This window comes from Heptranchias perlo, chromosome 5, assembly GCF_035084215.1.
Source record: "Heptranchias perlo isolate sHepPer1 chromosome 5, sHepPer1.hap1, whole genome shotgun sequence".
Lineage (NCBI taxonomy): Eukaryota > Metazoa > Chordata > Chondrichthyes > Hexanchiformes > Hexanchidae > Heptranchias > Heptranchias perlo.
Window position 1 is genome coordinate 82,868,619 of NC_090329.1, and position 12,714 is coordinate 82,881,332.

General features: G+C 41.7%; 1 protein-coding gene across 1 annotated transcript in view; it reads right to left on the reverse strand.

Annotated features, from left to right (window-relative positions):
- Positions 1 to 12,714, reverse strand: part of bach2b (BTB and CNC homology 1, basic leucine zipper transcription factor 2b) — a 298,224-nt gene that overhangs the window by 56,016 nt on the left and 229,494 nt on the right. The window lies entirely within an intron of this gene.

Here is a 12,714-nt window from a genome sequence, read left to right on the forward strand (position 1 = left end):
GTTGAAATGTTTTACTGTTCAATCACAATGTTTATAGGCATAAGTCTGTGCATTGATAGTTCCTAACCTGCCCATTTTTCTGATGAGAGGAAACTAGTTGTAAAGTTTAGTGAAAATCCCAAAATTACTTTGAGCTACTGAGGTGCTACATCACATCTTCTGCAATAGGATGCATGGATGGTTTTGAGCAAGATCACTTTGTAAAGGAACCCAGCACCTGATGAAAAGAAAACACTTAAGAAGTTTGAGTTATCTGCTGATGGATGTTTGAATTCAGCAGGGTGTGTGAAATGTTCACAATATGTTAGTTTGAAGTATGAAAATGCCTAATTATATATTTATGTCCTTCCAAACTTGGGTTGTGTCCACAAAGAGCATTTTGAGCTATATAATCAGTAATAACTTGTCATCAAGATTGAAGCCCATGGAATAACAGAGGCAGTAGCAGCATGGATACAAAATTGGCTAAGTAACAGGAAGCAGAGCGGAGTGGTGAATGGTTGTTTTTCGGATTGGAGGGAAGTATAGAGTGGTGTTACCCAGCGATTGGTACTAGGACCAATGCTTTTCTTGACTTGGACTTGGGTGTACAGGGCACAATTTCAAAATTTGCAGATGACACAAAACTTGGACGTGCAGTGAAAAGTGAGAAGGATTAGTGATAGATTTCAAGAGGATATAGATAGGCTGGTGAAATGGGTGGACACGTGGCAGATGAAATTTAACGCAGAAAAATGCGAAGTGATACATTTCGGTAGGAAGAATGAGGCGAGGCAATATAAACTAGAGGGCACAATTCTAAAAGGGGTACAGGAACAGAGAAATCTGGGGGTACATGTGCACAAATCGTTGAAGGTGGCAGGGCAGTTTGAGAAAGCGATTAAAAAAGTATACGGCATCCTGGGCTTTATAAATAGAGGCATAGAGTACAAAAGCAAGGAAGTCATGATGAACCTTTATAAAACACTGGTTCGGCCACAACTGGAGTATTGTGTCCAGTTCTGGGCACTAGACTTTACGAAAGATGTGAAGGCCTTTCTTCCAACTAAATAATGTGAAGATTGAAGCCACTGCCTTTGGTCCCTGCACCAAACTCCGTTCCCTATCCACCGACTCCATCCCTCTCCCTAGCCACTGTCAGAGGCCGAACCAGACTGTTCGCAACCTTGGTGTCCTATTTGACCCCGAGATGAGCTTCCGACCACATATCCGCTCCATCACCAAGACCGTCTACTTCCACCTCCGTAACACTGTCCGTCTCCGCCGCTGCCTCAGCTCATCTGCTGCTGAAACTCTCATCCATGCCTTTGTTACCTCCAGACTGGACTATTCCAATGATCTCCTAGCCGGCCTTCCAGCTTCCACCCTCCATAAACTTGAGCTCATTCAAAACTCTGCTGCCCATATCTTAACTTGCACCAAGTCCTGTTCTCCCATCACCCCTGCACTCGCTGATCTACATTGGCTCCTGGTCCAGGAAAGCCTAGGTTTTAAAATTCTCATCATTGCTTTCAAATCCTCTATGGCCTTGCCCCTCTCTATCTCTGTAACCTCCTCCAGCCCTACAACCTCCCGAGATCTCTGTACTCCTCCAATTCTGGCCTCTTGTGCTCCACCATTGGCGTCCATGCCTTCATCTGCCTAGGCCCTAAGCTCTGGAATTCCTTCCCTAAACTTCTCCGCCTCTCTACCGCTCTCTCTTCCTTTAAGACGCTCCTTAAAGCCTACCTCTTTGATCAAGCTTTTGGTCACCTGTCCTAATACTTCCTTAAGTTGCCCGGTGTCAAATTTTGTTTGATAATCGCTCCTATGAAGCGCCTTGGGACATTTTACTATGTTAAAGGTGCTATATAAATGCAAGTTGTTGTTGTTGTTGGTTCAAGAGAGGCGGTGGGGAGCTTAAGCTGGGTGTCTTCAGCATACATGTGGAAGTCTGAGGATGGTGTTGCCAAGGGGTAGCATCTAGATGAGGGAGAGGAGGGGGCCAAGGGCAGATCCTTGGTTAGTGAACCACGGTCACAGTCACAGAGGACTCCATTTGTGACTTTGATTAGGGTTGTTTCAGTTTTGGGGTAGGGGCGGAAATCTGATTGGAGAGATTAAAACATGGAGTTGCGGGAAAGATGAGCATGGATTTGGGAGGCGACAACACATTCAAGGACTTTGGAGACGAAAGGGAGGCTGGAGATGGGGTGGTAGTTTACAAGAACAGAAGGGTTGAGGGTGAGTTGAGGAGAGGGCTGATGATGGTGGTTTTGAAAGGGAGGGGGACAGTACCCAAGGAGAGGGAAACATTTACACTTCCATCCTGCTTGGGGACCAGGAAGCAAAGTTGGATGGTTAGCAGTTTAGTGGGAATGAGGTCAGAAGAGCAGGAGGTGGGTCTCATGGACAAAATTAGCTCAAAAAGGGCAAGGGGGAGATAGGACAGAAATTAGAACCTAGAAATTAGATTATAATGTATCAAAATCACATCTTGATATCGGATTATTCCTGTTGCTTGTTTTTCTTTTCCTTTTTTATATGTGTATGAGTATTATCCATGTAGTTTTCTACCAACCAGCTGCACTGTTGATGTACTCCATGTAAGATAATGATCAATAATTGTAATATCATTACTGCAGTTTAGTTGAAGAGTAACCCACAGTTAATAACTGGAAAAAATCTATGTCACAAAATGCCCCAACAAGAAAGTCAATGAAATTCCTATGTTACAGTAATTAATGAAGCAAAGGTATGAAGCAACACAGTATCCATACAGTTAGCAGACAGTTAGCAGATTCTGACAGTTGTGTAAGCAGCATGAAATTGCACTCCATAATTAGGGAAAGTGTAGGGAAGCAACATCAATAAAGCTGCATAAAAAAGGTTAATTATACATTAACATTAAGGCTGTAACTCTTTTACATTCTTAATATTAATTAAGAAATGCAATAGGCGAACACTGGCTGTGAAACATATTATTACCACATACTTTACCTTTTCTTTAGGTGTCAGCCGTGGCTCAGTGGTAGTACTCTCATCTCTGAGTGAGAAGGTCTAGGGTTCAAGTCCCACTCCAGAGACTTAAGCACAAAATCTAGGTTGATACTCCAGTGCAGTACTGGGGGAGTCCTACACTGTCAGAAATGCCGTCTTTCGGATGAGACATTAAACCGAGGTCCCATCTGCCCTCTCAGGTGGGGGCAAAAGATCCCATGGAGCTATTTCGAAGAAGAGCAGGGAAGTTCTCCCCGGTGTTCCGGTCAATACTTATCCTGCAACCAACATCATTACAAAACCAATTATCTGGTCATTATCTCATGCTGTTTGTGGGACTTTGCTGTGTGCAAATTAGCTGCAGAGTTTCCTACATTACAACAGTGACTACACTTCAAAAGTATTTCACTGGCTGTTAAGCACTTTGGGATGCCCTAAGGTTGTGTCAGAAATTCCAAAATAACCCAAACAAAGGTAAACGGCCTGGCTTCACAGTGCTTACGGCCAGGGGATGATTACCAACATTCTGGAAACACCTGAGTTCAGTCGCTGGCCTGAGCTGGCTGGAACCGGTTTGAATTAGCTAAGTTTTGTGAAAGACAAAGGAGATGTGATAAGACACAAGTCCTTATTTAGAAAAGGAGTAACGAGGTAATGCTACCTAAGTCCTTGGGACAGAGCCAATGAGGAGAAGACACAGGCTAAGGCGAGCAAGCCTAAACCAAAGGGAGAGAGACAGCACAGCTTGAAGAGATAAGATTCGGAATAAGAATGAAGAATCTGGGGCGTGGAGCCAGAGCGAAGACTCCGGAGACCAACCATCGCAGAAGTGGAAAAACCAACGTCAAGGACGTAGAGACGACGTATATTCTGTGACCACTCGGAGTGTCAGAGAAACCTCGAAAGAGAGAGAGCGAAGACTCCGGAGACCAACCATCGCGGAAGTGGAAGAACCTACGTCAGTAGAGACAACGTTGAAAGAGAGAGAGAACGGAACGCCTGGTCAGCGTCAGCTCTCCTTTTCGGGTATTATCCTTTATATTCTGTGACCACTCAGGGAGTGTCAGAGAAACCTAGTGGGTGTGCGTTTAGATCCTAGTTTGGGTATAAAACTGTATAACCTGGTGCAAACTGCATGTCTATATCTAACCAGACGTATAAGCTATTTGTATATGATCTAATGGCGTGATTAAAGTGAATTGAGAGTTAAGAGAGAATTGACTCTTCTCCTCTTTGTACTAAGCCAGTAACTGTAACCTGTGACCTACGGTCAACAAGCAACGCCTCAATTTTAAAATTCCCATCCTTGTGTTCAACTCCCCCCTTCTATTTCTGTATCCTCCTCCAGCACTACAACCCTCCCACATTTCTGTGCTCCTCCAATTATGGCCTCTTGCGCATTCCCGATTTCCTTCGCTCCACCACTAGTGGCCATGCCTTCAGCTGCCTAGGCCCTAAGCTCTGGATTTCCATCCTTAAACTCTCTGGAAAAGGGGGGCACTAAGGTCCAATTTAGAGGGTCAACCTCCCACGCCTGAAACATGTCCGATGCCATATTGATTCTGGTGCTGTAAAGGCGCCTCTGGCGTCAGCATAAAACAGGTGTTAGCCTCCTTGAATATGCAAATAAAGGGCCTATTGCCTGCTTTAGGACCCATTCCCAAAATTCGTTTGCCTGCTCTGCTCAAGATTACTTGGTCTACATGTGCCCTAATCAATGGTCCTTAAAGGGACCGCTGAAGGCTGCCACCAAAAAGGTAAGTTTTGAAAAGAAATACTTACCTTATTGTGGAGTCAGGAGGAGGAATGCTCCCCCTGGTTCCTTAGCACCACTAGCCTGAAATTTCTTGGAGGTTCTGCTAGTCTACTGCCATATCAGCAGAAATCCCTTCTCTTTCCAGATAAGCATCCATTGTATATTGAACCCATTTGAATGGCATTCCTTAGTAATTTATTTCTCAACTCTACTACCCTTTGGGTGAAAAATTTCCGACTGACTTTCCTTCTTACTCCTATCGTCCTAATTTTTAAACTTGTGCCCATACTATTTGAACACTTCGCCATAATGAACAACTTGCCTGGCTCAACTTTGTCAATTCCTTGAAAAACTCACATTATGCTAAGCCTTGCAGCATGTTTACAGATAGTGCAGTGTTATTCACTTGAGTTCTTTGATGAAGTAACGGAGAGGTTTAATGAGAGTAGTGCGGTTGATGTTGTGTATATGGACTTTCAAAAGACATTTGATAAAGTAACACATAATAGACTTGTAAGCAAAATTAAAGCCCATGGGATTAAAGGGACAGTGGCAGCATGGATACAAATTGGCTAAGGGACAGAAAGCATAGATTAGTGGTGAATGTTTCTTTTTCAGACTGGAGGGAAGTATACAGTGGTGTCCCCCAGGAGTTGGTATTAGGACCACTGCTCTTTTTGATATATATTAATGACCTGGACTTGCGTAGACAGGGTATAATTTCAAAGTTTGCAGATGACACGAAGCTCAGAAATGTAGTAGCGAGGAGGATAGTAACAGACTTCAGGAGGACATAGATGGACTGGTGAAATGGGCAGATGAAATTTAACGCAGAGAAGTGTGAAGTGATATATTTTGGTAGGAAGAATGAGGAGAGGCAATATAAGCTAAATGGTACAATTTTAAAGGGGGTGCAAAAACAGAGAGACTTGGTGGTGTACGTACACAAATCTTTGAAGGTGGCAGGACAAGTTGAGAAGGCTGTTAAAAATGCATATGGGATCCTGGGCTTTATTAACAGAGGCATAGAGAATGAAAGCAAGGAAGTTATGCTAAACCTTTATAAAACACTGGTTAGGCCTCAGCTGGAGTTATTGTGTTCAATTCTGGGCACCACACTTTAGGAAGGATGTCAAGGCCTTAAAGAGGGTGCAGAAGAGATTACTAGAATGGTCCCAGGGACGAGGGACTTCAGTTATGTAGAAAGACTGGAGAAGCTGGGGTCGTTTTTCCTTAGAGCAGAGAAGGCTAAGAGGAGATTTAATAGAGGTGTTCAAAATCATGAACGGTTTTGATAGAGTAAATAAGGATAAACTGTTTCCAGTGGCAGAAGGGTCAGTAACCAGAGGACACAGATTTAAGGTGATTGGCAAAGGAACCAGAGGCGACATGAGGAAACATTTTTTTTAACACAGCGAGTTGTAACGATCTGGAATGCACTGCCTGAAAAGGTGGTGGAAGCAGATTCAATAATAACTTTCAAAAGGAAATACTTGAAAGAAAAAAAGTACAGGGCTATGGGGAAAGAGCAGGGGAGTGGGACTAATTAGATTGTTCTACTAAAGAGCTGGCACAGGCACGATAGACCGAATGGCCTCCTTCTGTGCTGTATCATGGTAAATCTGCAACTCTAATCCTAACGTGTGAATTTGTATAGAACATATTCTACACTTCTCTGCTACAAGAGATTCATATTATATCCAATAGTTACATAGGCAGACCTCTCAAAAGATATGTAGGATATGGTTACAATTGTAAAATTGCTGAATAAATAATGTACAATAACAAACATATTTATCCTAAGTAATGTATGTTAGAGGTGTTATAAATGCTTCCTTTAATATAATGTGATTAAATCAGCACAAGGTAGCTGAATTAACATGCACAATTAGAACAACACAATTGAAGAAGATAGGGCTTTAAACTAAGAAGGGGGGGAGGGTTCAGGTAAGGGTAAATTTATAAATCTAAAGAGAAAAGTCAAGGCCTAAATGTAGCGATTTGGATAAAGATAAGCAGAGTGTGTCAGGAAGGGACAGAGAGTTTAACTGTAATAATGCATCAGTGAATAAGGTAGAATCAGGAAAAAATAGTAAAACGTTAAAATTAAAGGCACTTTATCTGAATGCATGAAGCATTTGGAACAAGACAGACAAATTAATGGCACAAATAGAGATAAATGGGTTTGATCTAGTAGCCATTACTGAGACGTGATTGCAGGGTGACCAAGGTTGGGAACTAAATATTCCAGGGTACTTGACTTTTCGAAAAGACAGACAAAATGGAAAAGGAAGTGGGGGGGGGGGGGGGTTGCCCTGATAATGAAGGATGAAACAAAGACAGTAGTGAGAAAGGATCTTGGCTAGGAAGATCAGGAAGTTGAATCAGTATGGGTGGTGATAAGAAATATCAAGGGGCAGAAAACACTGGTGGGAGTAGTCATAGGCCCGCTAACTGTAGTTATACTGTTGGACAGAGTATTAATCAAGAAATAAGAGCAGCTTGTTACAAAGGTAATGCAATAATCGTGGGGGACTTTAATCTTCATATAGACTGGGCAAATCAAATTGGCAAAATTGGTTTGGATAACCAGTTAATGGAATGCATTCGAGACCTAGAACAATACATCATGGAACCAACCAGGGAACAGGCTATTTTAGATCTTGTCTTGTGTAATGAGACACGGTTAATCAGTAATCTCATAGAAAGGGATTCTCTGGTGATCATAATATGATAGAGTTTCATATTGAGTTTGAGAGTGACGTACTTAAGTCCGAAACTAGGGTCTTAAACTTAAATAAAGTCAATTACACATTGGTATGAGGGGTGAGTTCGCTAAGGTAGATTGGGAAATTAGATTAAAAGATATGACGGTAGATTAGCAATGGCGAACATTTAAAGAAATATTTCATAATTCTCAACGAACATACATTCCATTGAGAAATAAAAACTGCAAGGGAAAAGTGATCCATCTGTGGCTAAGTAAAGAAGTTAAGGATAGTATTAGATTAAAAGAAGAGGCTTATAACATTGCCAAGAAGAGTAGTAAGCCTGAGGATTGGGAGAGTTTCAGAAACCAGCAAAGGATTACTGAAAAATTGTAAAGAGGGAGAAAATAGAATATGAGAATAAACTAGCAAGAAATATAAAAACAGATTGTAAGAGCTTCTACAAGTATGTAAAAAGGAAGAGATTAGCGAAAGTAAACATGGGTCCCTTAGAGGCTGAGACAGGAGAAATTATAATGGGGAATACGGAAATGGCAGAGACGTTAAACAAATATTTTGTATCTTTCTTCATTGTAGAAGACACAAAAAAATACTAGAAATAGTGGGGAACCAAGAGTCTAATAACAGCGAGGAACTTAAAGTAATTAATGTTAGTAAAGAAAAAGTACTGTAGAAATTAATGGGACTAAAAGCCAACAAATCCCCTGGACCTGATAGCCTACATCCTAGGGTTCTAAAAGAGGTTAGCTGCAGAGATAATGAATGCATTGGTTTTGATCATCCAAAATTCCCTAGATTCTGGGACAATTCCAGTGGATTGGAAGGTAGCAAATGTAACACCGCTATTCAAGAAGGGAGGGAGAGACAAAACAGGGAACTACAGGCCAGTTAGCCTGAAATACTGGAATCCATTATTAAGAATGTGCTAACAGGGCACTTAGAAAATCATAATATGATTAGGCAGAGTGAACATGGTTTTATGAAAGAGAAAACGTGTTTGGTAAATCTATTGCGTTTTTTGAGAATGTAACTAGCAGGGTAGATAAAGGGGAACCCGTGGATGTAGTATATTTGGATTTTTAAAAGGCATTCGATAAGGTGGCACACAAAAGGTTGTTACACAAGGTAAGGGCTCATGGGGTTGGGGTAATATATTAGCATGGATAGAGGATTGGTTAAAGGACAGAAAACAGAGAGTAGGGATAAACGGGTCATTCTCAGATTGGCAGGCTGTTACTAGTGGGGTGCTGCAAGGATCAGTGCTTGGGCCTCAGCTATTTACAATCTATATTAATGACTTAGATGAAGGGACCGAGTGTAATGTGTCCAAGTTTGCTGACAATACAAAGCTAAGTGGGAAAGTAAGCTGAGAGAAAAACACAAATAGTCTGCAAAGGAATAGAGACACGTTAAATGGGTGGGCAAGAAGGTGGCAGATGAGTATAATGTGGGGAAATGTGATCGATAAAACAATTCACTTTGGTAGGAAGAATAGAAAAACAGAATATTTTTTAAATGGTGAGAAACTATTAAATGCTAGTGTTCAGAGGGATTTGGGTGCCCTTGTACATGGAACACAGAAAGTTAACATGCAGGTATAGCAAGCAATAAGGAAGGCAAATGGTATGTTGGCCTTTATTGTCAGGGGTTTGGAGTGCAAGAGTAAGGAAGTCTTGCTGCAATTGTGCAGTGATTTGGTGAGACCACACCTGGAATTCCATTTTGGTCTCCTTACCTAAGGAAGGATATACTTGCCTTAGAGGCGGTGCAACAAAGGTTCACTAGATTGATTGTTGGGATGAGAGGGTTGTCCTGTGAGGAAAAATTGAGTAGAATGGGCCTATATTCTCTGGCGTTTAGAAGAATGAGAGGTGATCTCATGGAAACATATAAGATTCTTCGAGGGCTTGGCAGGGTAAATTCTGAGAGGCTGTTTCCCCAGGCTGGAGACCAGGGTGTGTAGTCTCAAGATACCGGGTTGGCCATTTAGGGCTGAGATGAGGAGAAATTTCTTTATTCAGAGGGTTGTGAATCTTTGGAATTCTCTACCCAAGAGGGCTGTGGATGCTCAGTCGTTGTGTATATTCAAGACTGAGATCGATAAATTTTTGGACTCTAAGGGAATCAAGGGATTTGAGGATTGGGTGGGAAAGCGGAGTTGAGGTCGAAGATCGGCCATGATCTTCTTGAGTGGCGGAGCAGGCTCAAGGGGCCGGATGGCCTACTCCTACTCCTATTTCTTATGTTCTTTTGTAAGAAGCACATAGTTTAACAACTACCTGTACTGATGTCAACTTAGTCCCTCACATTGTGGGGTTCAATGAAACCAGTTTCCCAATGAACAACTCCCTCTAAATGACTGTAAAATTGGTCGAGAAACCCTAAAGAATCTCGGGATAATCAAAATAATTTTCAATTTACAAACAAAGCAAGAATTTTGTACAGCCACTCCAGATAGTAATGCTAATTTTGTAATATTCTGTATTAATTCTAGATACTATAAAATGATCTTTGAATCAACATCTCTTAAGCTTATCACATTGCATATGTAATGTGTTCATAACCGCTTCATTTTCTAGTCAGAGCAACTTGTAACAAAGACCTCTCTCAAAAAAGTTACAAGGTGGGTAATGGGAAACATAATCTGAAAAAAATAAAAATAAATTCCAGTTCTGTCAGTCGGAGTTAAGAGACCTATAAAATCACAGGCCATAAACTTATTAAGTCAAAGGACAACTGCCTGCTAGACCGAAGGGGAAGTTTCTGAACTCATGTTCATACCATTTAGAATGGTTATTTGCCTCTTGTGTTGCAATGATGTGAAGGTTATTTCCTCAGAGCCCTGTTTTCATTATTGCAATATTATTGGACTAAGGCCGAAATACTAATTACAATCCATGGAGGTACTGTTTTTCACCACAAACCCAGGCCCGGCAATGAATCCATTCAAAAGGCACTTTTGTTTTCTTTTTTTAAAAAAACCTCAAACTACAGCTAGTTGAGAAAAACCACAAAGAAACTGCTGTGACATTTACACTGCGTTTAGCCAGAATTATTGCTGTAAACGTGATCAGACTGAGAACTGTACAACATTGAAATTGAGAGACTGAAACCAAAAATATCTAATGCAAGATAGTCCAAGCATATATAGGACCATCTTACAAAACACATGACTTTTAACATTTGTTTTCTGGATGCGGGCGACTCTGGCAAGGCTGTATTTATTGCTTGTCCCCAGCTGCCCTGAGAAGGTGGTGGTGAACCTTCTCCACGAACCACTGCAGGCTTTAAGGTGATCGATTTATGCTCCAAAAGTTCTGGAGAGACTGCCTACAAACAATTACGAGACTAGGAAAACGTATGTGTATTAATAAAACAATTGTATCCATCTCTCCGTGAATCCCTGCTTTTATCCATGGCAAACACGTGACTATTGATGTCATTCATCTCTTCCATGTGTCAGTCCTGGCTCAGTGGTAGCATTCTCACCTCTGAGTCAGGCTGTTGTGGGTTCTAGCCTCTCTCCAGAGATTTAAGCATATGATCAGTACAGTACTGATGGGATATTATCGGGGGTCGGAGACGTTAAACTGTGGCTCTGTCTGCTTGCTGCGGGTGGGCGTAAACGTTCCCATGGCACTATTTGAAGATGATCAGAGGAGTTCATCTGGTGTTCTAGTCAACACTTCTCCCTTAAGCAACTAAAGTAGATTATCTGGTCAATCATCACTACCGTGTTTCCCTACATAACAACAGTGACTGCATTTCAAAAGTAATTTTGGGCTGTGCAGGGCTGTAGGATGTCCCGAGGACATGATAGGCATTATATAAATGCAACTTCTTTCTTTCTTCTTTATTAGCAGGGACAGATTAGATGCTAGACATGCACCAGACTCCCAGCAAAGCAACAAGCTCAACCAGCTCCTGGCATGTGTTGCCAGTCTTGGTCACTATTCCTGGACTCTTTTTCTCAGCCTCAAGCTACCTGTTCACCTCTTCCCTGCTTCTGACTGCCAGATGTCCCTTCTCAGGCTCACAAACATGGCTTGAATTTAGAAGGGTGAGGAGTCATCTAGTTGAGGTGTTGAAAATGATAAAAGGAATCGACAGGGTAGATATAGAGAAGCTATTTTCTCTGGTGGGGAAATCCAGAACAAAGGGGCATAATTTTAAAATTAGAACTAGGCCATTCAGGAGTGAAATCAGGAAGTACCTTTTCATAGTAAGGGTACTGAAAATCTGGAATTTTCTCCCCCAAAAGGCTATGGATTCTCAGTTAATTGGAATTTTCAAGACTAAGATTGACAGATTTTTATTTGGTAAGGGTATCAAAGGATATGGATCAAAGGCGGTTAATGGAGTTTGAGGTGCAGATCAGCCATGATCTAATTGATGGCGCAGCAGACTCGAGGGGCCTCCTCCTGGTCCTATGTTACCCCACATACCTACTACAAACTCCACGGACTTTCTCAGGCTATTCTTCGGACTCATGCCTCGAGTCCTGCATAGGGTTATTTTAATTTTACCATTTTTTAAAAAATAAAAGACTTTGCACAGGACTCCAGGCATAAATCGAAAGAAGGTCCAAAAAGGTCACAGGATCTCATAGCAGGTGAGTGGGGAAAACTAGAATAGGCAGAGGAGAATGAGGCCAGCAGTCCATAGTTGGGGAGAGGGAGCGCACGGTTGTGCAGTCGCTGCGAAGAGTGAAAAAAAGAGCAAAAATACCCAGAAGAGATATAGGAGGCAAGAACAACCAGCAGGAAAGAAGTCAGCTATAGAGGAGATCCAACATAATCTATGGTCCAAGCTCTGTATCAACATCAAACGGGTAACAGAAACACTTGGCTTGGTAGCACACCCCAAAACAGCATGATCTAGGGGAGTTAGGGGTAGGAGGAACAGATTCACAAATGCAACATGAGAAGGTGCTTCAGCCCTGAGTACTAAACCCTTTACCTTTTATCTGTGAGTAATGCAACAGGATATCACTTACAAGAAAATAAGAAAGCATGCAACAAGAAAACATTATTTAGCTCACCAGCCCTTTCCTTCCACAGATCATGTACAAGCTACCCTATTATGGACTCTATCCAACAATTTAATCCCGAGAGAATGTTCTGCATAATTGCTCCTTGTCCCCCAAAGACTGTCAAGCAAAATTCCACAATATCTGTTAAAGAAAACTGAACCCTTCAAAAGATAATCATGGTGACATAGTTTCTTTTACTTGTTGAAAATTAAATTTAA